Source organism: Oryza brachyantha, chromosome 12 (assembly GCF_000231095.2).
Source record: "Oryza brachyantha chromosome 12, ObraRS2, whole genome shotgun sequence".
Lineage (NCBI taxonomy): Eukaryota > Viridiplantae > Streptophyta > Magnoliopsida > Poales > Poaceae > Oryza > Oryza brachyantha.
The window spans coordinates 3,632,622-3,641,944 of NC_023174.2; the positions used below are offsets into that span (position 1 = coordinate 3,632,622).

The window sequence follows — 9,323 nt, forward strand, 5'->3', positions numbered from 1 at the left end:
TGACAAAATATTGGGAGGTTAGTTTAAGATATTTTGAAAAAAGAATTATAATTTTTTATAATAATATAAATAAATTTTCGAGGCAAACTGCACCTTAAATTAGATCGCAACAAAAATCTATTTTATGAATTTTTATTAAAAAATATATAAATAAAAAAATTCCAGGCAAACGGCACCTTAAGTTCGATCGCAACAAACCCTAGTCTCGAGCACGTGCCGAGTGCAGTTAATTTTCTCCGCTGTGATGGAGAAAACTCTAGCGGTCTAGCCTAGCATGGCAGCCTCCAAACCCTAGCAGCAGATGGAGGCGCCCAAATCGACCGCAAGCCGGGGGAGCAGGTCCGGCGTGAAATCCCCAAATCCACGGAGGAGATCGGCGTCGGACCGGCGGCGCCCCTCGATTGGGCAGATGGACCTGTTGCCACGGGGAGGAGGCGGCGGAGACGAAGCCATGGCTGCCCCCGGCAGAAAAATCCTTCGAGTCCATAGAGAAGTTTTACCTGGAGGCGGCGCACCGGCTACCCCTCGAGGAGATCCCGGAGCTCGTCGACTGCCTCGGCGAGGTCGGGTACTGCTTCGGCCTCGCCGACCCCGTCACCAACGTCGTCCTCAACGCCGTCGCCCAGCTCGGCTCCTCCTTTCCCGACGACGGAGGATCAACGGACCTGGAGGAAGAGCCGCCGCCGCCATCGCCGCCCAGGAAGAGGACCCGCAGGACCTACACCCAGTGCTGGGGTTTCGCCCCCTTCTACTCCTTCGTCGGCCTCATGGCCTTCATGAAGGTCTACTTCCGCTACCTCACCGACGACCAGGCCAGGCATTACCTCTACCTCGCCTCCTACGACCTTCTCCTCGCCATCAAGCTCGTCCACCAGGACCGCCGTCTCCCCCGACCCCGGCCATCCTTGCTCCCCGACGGTGGCAAGATGAAGACTGCCCTCAGGGTCGCCGCGCTCCAAGCGCGCCACTTCGCGCCAGAAGACCTGCTGCAGACCATGACGGCGCGGTACCCCCTCTCATCTGCTCTCTCCTATCATTGACAAGCTGCGGGGATCGGAGCTGCTCACCGCCGGCGACGTCTGGGCCATCAGGGACCTGCTTCTCCTCGCCCGCCAGTGCCTGCCGCCTAACGTGGACTTCTCGTGCTGCCCAAATGGCGATGCTTGCACTCAATCCATCAACCATGGCGGCACCGTGCAGCTTGCGACCTGCATCGGGGGAGGAGCTTTTGTTCGAATCTCGACCGAAATCGTAACCCCAAATCACGCCCAATCTCAGCCACTCCAGTACATCTCCGACCTGACGTTTGATGGCGCGGCCATGGAGACGAAGCTATCCAAGTGCACCACCACAGGCAGTGGTGGCTGTGAAGTGAACTATGATCTCTCCCCGCCATGCGAGTACATGCTGTCCCTGAAGATGTGCCTCCTCGACGCCATCCATGGCTTCTACATCCGGGCGCTCACCGTGCTGCCACTGCCACCCACCGGCAGTGACGGCCCCATGCCCCGTGGCCGCCTCCTCCGTGCCCTCCTCGTGTCCGGACACTGCTACGGCCCCTTGGATCCTGTGGCAAACATAATCCTGAATGCCATCTTGTTCGATGCCACGAACCTTCCACATGAAGGCGAAGGCGAGGCTGAGTCGTTGTTGCCACATGACATCTTTGACACCCACGCCATGTCTCGCATGGCGTCCTGTTCCCTCGACGGCCTCGTCGCCCTCCTCCGCGCCATCACCACCACCACCACCGGCGCCCCGCTCTCAAAGCATGAGGCTGTGGAGTACCTTTGGTCCACACAGTGTGACCTCACCGAGAAGCTGCAGCCGACGGCCGTGATAAAGAAGAACCCCTATGCCGCCGCAGCCAAGGCTTCGAAGCACCCACAGCACACCATGCTTGGTTCATTGCTCATGTCCCTCTCCGGCGAGACGCTTGGCCACCTGCGCTACTTGCTGAGATCCACCAGTGATGGCTCAGCTGGCTGTGTCATCTCCAGCGCTGATTGGGAGCAGCTAAACACAATGATCAAAGAACAGCTAGCCACAATGACCATCATGAGAGAACTGCTTCCATTTGATCCACAAGTCTTGGCAGCATCATCTAGAGGGTCAGCCAATGTGAACCTGCAGAGTTTTGCTCGCACCAAGCTGGAAGAATTGCTACTCAGATATTCCAGACAGCATCCCTGGGTAGATTCAGAGTAGAAACTTTTTTTTGTTGATTACTGCGCTTGCTTTCTTCCAGCGCGCTAAAATTTCATCCATCCTTGTGTTTGTTATTGCAGGAACCAAGGTATAAGCTTGATCTCATCTGCGGAGTGCAGCAGCCCAGATCACACCTCTGTAGATGCTACCATGCTAACTTCTTGGCAAGTGCCCATAGTAGTGTGCTCATATTCAATGGTGAGACAATCACAGCACCAACCATTGTGCGCACACTCTTCTTCGCTGAATTCTGGGACTCAGAACCTGGTCGATTTTATGAATCAATTGCAAAACCCATCTGTTGCCCTGTTCAAGATTACTGCACACGTTTTGGTGAGTCACTGAACCCTTGTTGTGATGCTCCTACTAAGTAGCAGACACATTATGACATCATTATTGCAATTTTCATGCATATTAATGCCCTGGATTGGTGTAATATATTGTTGCTTTGCCTTTTGTCTTGTCTTTGTGAATAGGTCATTGTAACTTCTGTCGTGAAGCAAGCACGATTGTGCATCCACCATATTCAACTAGAAGTCACCGTGATGATGGTGGTGATGTCCGCATTCGTGACTATAATGTCAACGCCATTCGCATGTATGTTTCTGTTTTATGCATTTGTATATACGGTTCTGTTCACAAAACTTAGCAAAGACAAGGGCTTGTTAGAGTTTGACATCATTGAAAGGGGTTCTAACCTCACAAAGGTTCTGAGTGACTCCTTTAATGGATAGTGACCAACTGACCATGATATAATTTGGAGGAAGCAGTAATTAGGTTAACAGAGCGGTTAACTTGCTAATAGCTTAGACCGGGGATATGCGGTTTCTTGTATTTAGGAGGTTTGTCAGAAACAGAAGAAAAAGCTGGTCTTGTCAAACTTGAAACTTGTTTTGGATAAAGAGTGGAAAGACAAATTCATAATGAGCTATTCAGAATCTAGCTTTCCAAAGTCACAATATGTAAATAGAATTGTAAATTCAAAGAGTGGGGGTGGGTTGTCATGGATATGGCTTTTATAAACGAAACATCAATGAGCATGGGAGATTGTGTGAGGAAAAGAGCGGGTATGGTAAATACAGGGTTGTGGATGTTTTTTGTGCTAGTGTTTGTTGGTTCTGTGGCTGACAAGGAATGAGAAAGGAATAATTTAATATTTGCAGGTGGTTTACAAGTAGTGAAGGGAGCTGAATCCGGTTGATGACCTTCATGCTGCTATATAGTTATAGTGGTCAAGCTGCTTTCTGTTTCAGAAGTTTGTTTGATGAAGTCTGCTCAGATGCTTTTGAATTTATGAACTTTTAAGTTTACAATCAGGGCTTCAGCGTGTATTGGGATATCCCAGCCTTTTGTGCTTTTGTTTTCCGTTTTGTAAAAGACTGTTCTATCTTGGCTTTCTATCAAAAGCTGGGTAATGGCTGCGTTCAAAGCTGCATGTTGTATAAGCCCATTAGCCACACGGAAAACGATAAACATAATTAGTATATAATTAATTAAGTATTACTCATTAAAAATTTAAAAAATAGATTTATTTGATCTTCTAAAATAATTTCTATATAAAAAATTTTTGTACAAAATACACCATTTAGTAGTTTAAAAAATATGCTAACGGAAACCGAGAATTAGTTTAGCCGGATAGGTCGAAAAGAGCGTAGCCAATGAATGATCTTCGGTCTAAATAGGATTTAAGTCAAAAAAAAAACAGACCCTAAATTAACACTAATTAGTCATTCAACATGCATAGTGGAATGCACCCATTGAAAGTTTCCAAATTCTGTGTATTGAACATTGGTTTGTGCTTTTAAACCAATATTCCCCGTTCAAGCTGGGCAAAAACATCCGCTCTTGAAGTATTTTGGCATGTTGATAACCTGGCGGGACCTCAATAATGCTTACGAGTCTCTTGAGCTTCCTCTGACTTGTTGTCAATTAGAACAAAATAAACCTTTTCAAAAATTGGTTGGCTGAAGACACAAGCTGGAGTGCAGTGAAGAATTAGTAGATCTAGGGAACAATTGCTTGGTTTTTTTTAAGGTAAAAGTCAAAATGACAATTTATAAATGAAAATAATTTACGAGTAAAAATTTTATATACGTGTTATTCATGATCTAAAAGCTAAGATTAAAAAATAAATTGCGATTAAAAAACTAAAACCTACTCCATATATAATGTTAAGATTTTGACTTATAAATATATATAGAAGAAGCCAAGAGATGGAACTGCTACTCAGGGAAAAGATGGTTATTGCGCTGTGTTTGTTTATTGCTTATTTCACCAGTAGTTTGACTATCTGAATTGTCAGTTAATTTAGTTAATTTATCTTGTACTCTTGGTGGGACCAGTTGGAGTGCAGGGAAGAATTAAGGGATCTAGTCAAGGTAAGATGAGGGTTGCGCTTTGTTTATTTATTGCTTATTTCACCAGTGGTCTGATTGTCTGGATGGATTGTGTGTTTGGTTGGTGGTCAAGGTGGGATGGGATATGATCATTTATATTTTTAGGGATATGCTGATCCTGTTTGGTTGGATGGATAGGACGATCCAATTTTTTTGTTTAGTTGGTTGGTTACTAATAAATAATAATATAAATTAATTATCATAGATCTTATCGTAATTAGTATAAATTATCAATAAAATATATCTATCATCATTAATTAACACTAATTTAATCTTGTTAATTACCAATTAATGACAAAACAAGCTAATTATCACTAAACAATCACTAATAATCACTGTTAATGAGGGTGGATGAGCTCATCCGGCCAATTTGGCTGGATACATCCATCCATCATCTTTGTGGAATATTCTCTTTCTGGGCCACCATATCCAATTTCGTCCACGAACCAAACGCATCAAAAAACTGGACGGTCATCTCCCATCCAGACATATCCCACCAACCAAACACACCCTTAGTTAACTTGTACTCTTGGTTTGTTGCTGCTTTTGCTGAAAGAAGGGAGTTTGGCAGGATCTTTAATTCCTTATATATTCAAAGCAGGGGATATACTTCTTTGTTTTTGTTGAATTCATAGGGCACGTATAAATGGCTCTAATTATCGTCTCCATCGTTGTATACTCGCTGACGTGGAAGAGAGACAATAGGAAAGACAAAATTAGTTGTTTTGCATGGAGTCAGCAAAACATTGACTCTTGGCACCTAAAATGAGGAGACAACCATAAAATCTGTTTTGTACGTGTGTTGACTCTAATTAGAGATGTTGACTAGATGGAATGCAAACGAGGAATTAATTAGTTTAGAGTCAGCTTGAGAGACTGTCCTTTGTACAAGGATTTTTTTCTGCTGACGTGGCTTGAGATAGCGCCCATAATAGACTCTACCATTGAACATGCCCTTATTTCACTCATAAATTTACCTTTTACACCTGTTTGTACAAGTGGTCCATTGCGAAAGAGCTTCTGGTGCTCCATATATTGCAATACTCTTTAGAGACTACACAGTATATATTCTTGAGCAAAATACCCAATATATATTCTTGAGCAAAAAATAGGTGAAAAGTATGACAGTTACATCAATTATAATAGTATGCCAAATGAGACAAATGAAAAAAAACAAAAAAGGATTAATGGGGCAAAGCCGTGTACTATTCGCAACAGCTCATGAAGACCAGCAGGTTAGGGATCCATCGGTTGGCCAAATATAAAAAATAGGCTAAAGGTGTATTAGTAAGAAAAAATTATGGGAAAAACATTTATATTTGTGTACTTAGCAGCTTAATCAACACTGCTAAAATGAAACTACGCAAAAAAAAAAAAAAACTCTTCCGAGCTGACCGCACACGTCGGTCCTCTTTGTAGGATGATAAGGCCAATGATATGGTGTTGATGCAGGCTTGCAAAACTGTTGCGAGGTGACGGCGCACGTGGTCCCGCTTTGTGGGATGATGAGGCCGGCGGTATGGCATATTGGCATGGGTATGGGCACGCACAATTGATCCGAGATGACAATTAAACAAATAAGAGATGGAGATGATTTCTTCACTTAACACAAATGAAATTTTGAAGATCCGATTTCAAATACGAGAAAGGATAAATTTCATTTTATTTATTGGAAAGAAAAATCAGAATAGTCACGCAATAAACTATTTCTCATATCGGGCTTAAACCATATCAAGAAATTTGAGGACGTTACATTTGTATATTCTTATCATCTTACGCTTAATACTATAATTTTGATGGTATCAGCTATTATTGATCTCAATCTTTAACTGTCTTGGTCCAATCTGATCTTCGAAGATTGTTCCCAATAAATAGCATTATTCATGAGATCTTATACTCTATTCTAGTCGATAAGATATGTTTTACATTTCTTGCTTCATACCCAAATTCTTACTAAGTCAATTCTTATCGGTTAGTGCTCCGATAAAATAATGAGCAATGCACATCGACATGATATAAACTATTTGATAAATTCAATCTAATATGTCAAACATCAAATATCAGATTAACGTAAATTACTCAAAATGGTCGACCATATCAACCCAAGTTACAGGAGTAACTCAAGCTAAAACTGATATGATAACTAGCGGTCGCACAACCAAATCAGAAGATCGGACCAAACCGAGACAATTCCAATCTAACTAATACGTTTACCGTGGCCAACGGAACGTAGGACTTACCCCTCCGCAGGAGATCAAGACGATGCAGCCCTGCGTCAGGTGCTAAGTTCTACCGGTATTGAAACCTCGGTGAAGAGGGTAGCGATGTGCCGAAAATAATTGATCTATGTATTAAGAAGTAGATGATTTTACAAAGCTGTGCGATACCCTATTTATATCTCAGGAAATAACTAACCTAACCGGATACAAATCCGTAACTAATAACTAATCTATTACACATGGACTCTAATTAGAGATAAAATCCGAAACAAATTGTAATATATAGATAAAACTAAGTTACACGGACTGTGATTATTCCCGAATCTACCTGGAACATCCTAGACTCAATTGGACTTTATTTCTTGTCCCATCAAGACTTCATCGGCTGAATCCGAGTTGTATTCCGCTTGGTCTTCTGTCCGGTTACCCTGATTCCTGTCTGATTCGGTCTTTAATGGCGATTTAATCCGTAATGGCAATTTGCTAAACTATGGCGTTAACAAGTTGCTGATTGTGCAAAGCTTGAAGGTTGCCCACTAGTTTGTAACTTGGTTGGTTAGATCTTTGAATTTATTGTTCTAGATCTAGTGCTGTCGGAAGTTCCGAAGGATTGACTGAAACCTTCGAAAGTTTCATATTCCGCATTGTTAGTTTAAATTTTTATCGTCTATTTACCCTCTCCAGGCCTTCATTTACTCTTTCAGCAACCACTTGACGACCTTGAACGCCTTGATTAGCTCGAGCCGCGACGCCGATTTCTTTAGATCAAATCAAACCAAATACAAGATTAACCAAGATTCCTATTGCTCCGGTTGATTGATCAACCATGATAGAAACACCATACCCCATGCCCGGATTGCACCAGAATCTGATACCAAGTTTTTATGCCCTCAACGCTGATGAAGTTTTCCATCATGATGTCAAGGAGAAACATGAGAGAGGCGCTAGAAGGTTCTGGAAGAAGAACAAATAAAGCAGAGTTAAGGGGAAAGGGGGAAACTCGTTTTATTGAACACCTTGTTGAACACATTATAATTCTCCGGGATTTTATATTTCCCACACACACAAACGCTCTTAGGGCCCCCTGTCATACTAACATCCCTTACATAATCAAATGTGTTTTCCCAACCTGAAGACATCTTGTGACAATTACGCCTTCCCCTGTTGATTATCTCACGGCGTATCGTCAAATTTGACAATAAAAAACGAAAATACACACTGAAAAGGAACTTTTAAATGTTGGATGAAATCGACGGTTATATTGTCTGGAAAGTTATAGCAATAATAAGTCGGTTTTAAAAAAAATGGTATTTTTAATGCTGTTACATCTAACACATCCAACTTCCTTTCTAACCGGTTGCATAGCACAAGGATGCCCCGTTCCTAGTCATAAAAACAATGGAAATGTTTGATCTTCAAATTTGCAGATTAGTAAATATTTTCACATGTAAAATCTGTCCACTTTTAATTTAATGGTCACAAAGAAATAGTAGAATCACACTTTATTATCTATGTGAAATATTGTTTGCGGGTAAAGAAACACAAACACTAGCGTACAATGAAAAATAGATAAACAGATTAGGCAAGAGGAAGCGTCATCCTATGATCTGTCCAGATGAAGACCACAGGTTGTCGATGGCTACCTACCGAAGAGACGGCGGGGATGACCAGTTTCCACCAATGCCGCCACTTTGCTTGCTATGGCAATTTGTAAGGATGCTTTCCTGTTGCAATTGAGGCCATCACGATGACATGCAGAGAAGCGAACTGAGGCCATCACGATGGCATGCAGAGAAGCGAACCGAGGCCGCCACACCCCACACCCACCCACGGCGGACACCAGAGTTGTGGATCGAGGCGGTACACAAAGTTGAGCTCGCAAGTGACCATGCTCTTTTGGGGTGCTTGAGAGCATCTTCAAGAGTGAAAATTGTTGGTGTCGTTTTACGGGAGAGGTTATCCCTCGTATTTTCTTAGCAGTGACATACTCTTATATGTTTATTCTTATATGCCGACTATATAACAGAATCTCATTTAAACGGAATAAATTATAAACCAGATGATACTAATTGGTATAATCTAGTAGTAGATGATACTAGTGGTATCATCGCTCCCGCGCGACGATGGCAGCATGAGGGCTTGCACGGAGTGTGGGGAGGCACAGAGGGTGGATGGAGATAGGCATTGGCAGCAAGGTCGACGAAGGAGAGCAGCGTGGGCCATGGGTGGAGACTCGATGAAGGGGAGCAGCGTGGCACGAAGATGGGGAGGTGCGGGGAGTAGCACAGATGACATGAGCACGAGAGAGAGACGACGGCGAAGGAGTACGGAGGAGAGCCCCAACAGCGAAGGAGCACATAAAAGCGGCACCGGAATGAAGACTCCCGTTCGAAGGACATTCTGTGCAGTATATTTTCTGTAATTTTTTTTACAAAATGGCCCATCTATCCAAGCACTCTTTTAACTCACCTAAAAAAGCCTTTTTTTTGACACTCGATTC

General features: G+C 43.0%; 1 pseudogene; it reads left to right on the plus strand.

The window, feature by feature from the left end:
* The first annotated feature begins 240 nt into the window (after positions 1-240).
* LOC102702805 lies at positions 241-3,636 on the plus strand (annotated as a pseudogene).
* Positions 3,637-9,323: the final 5,687 nt, after the last annotated feature.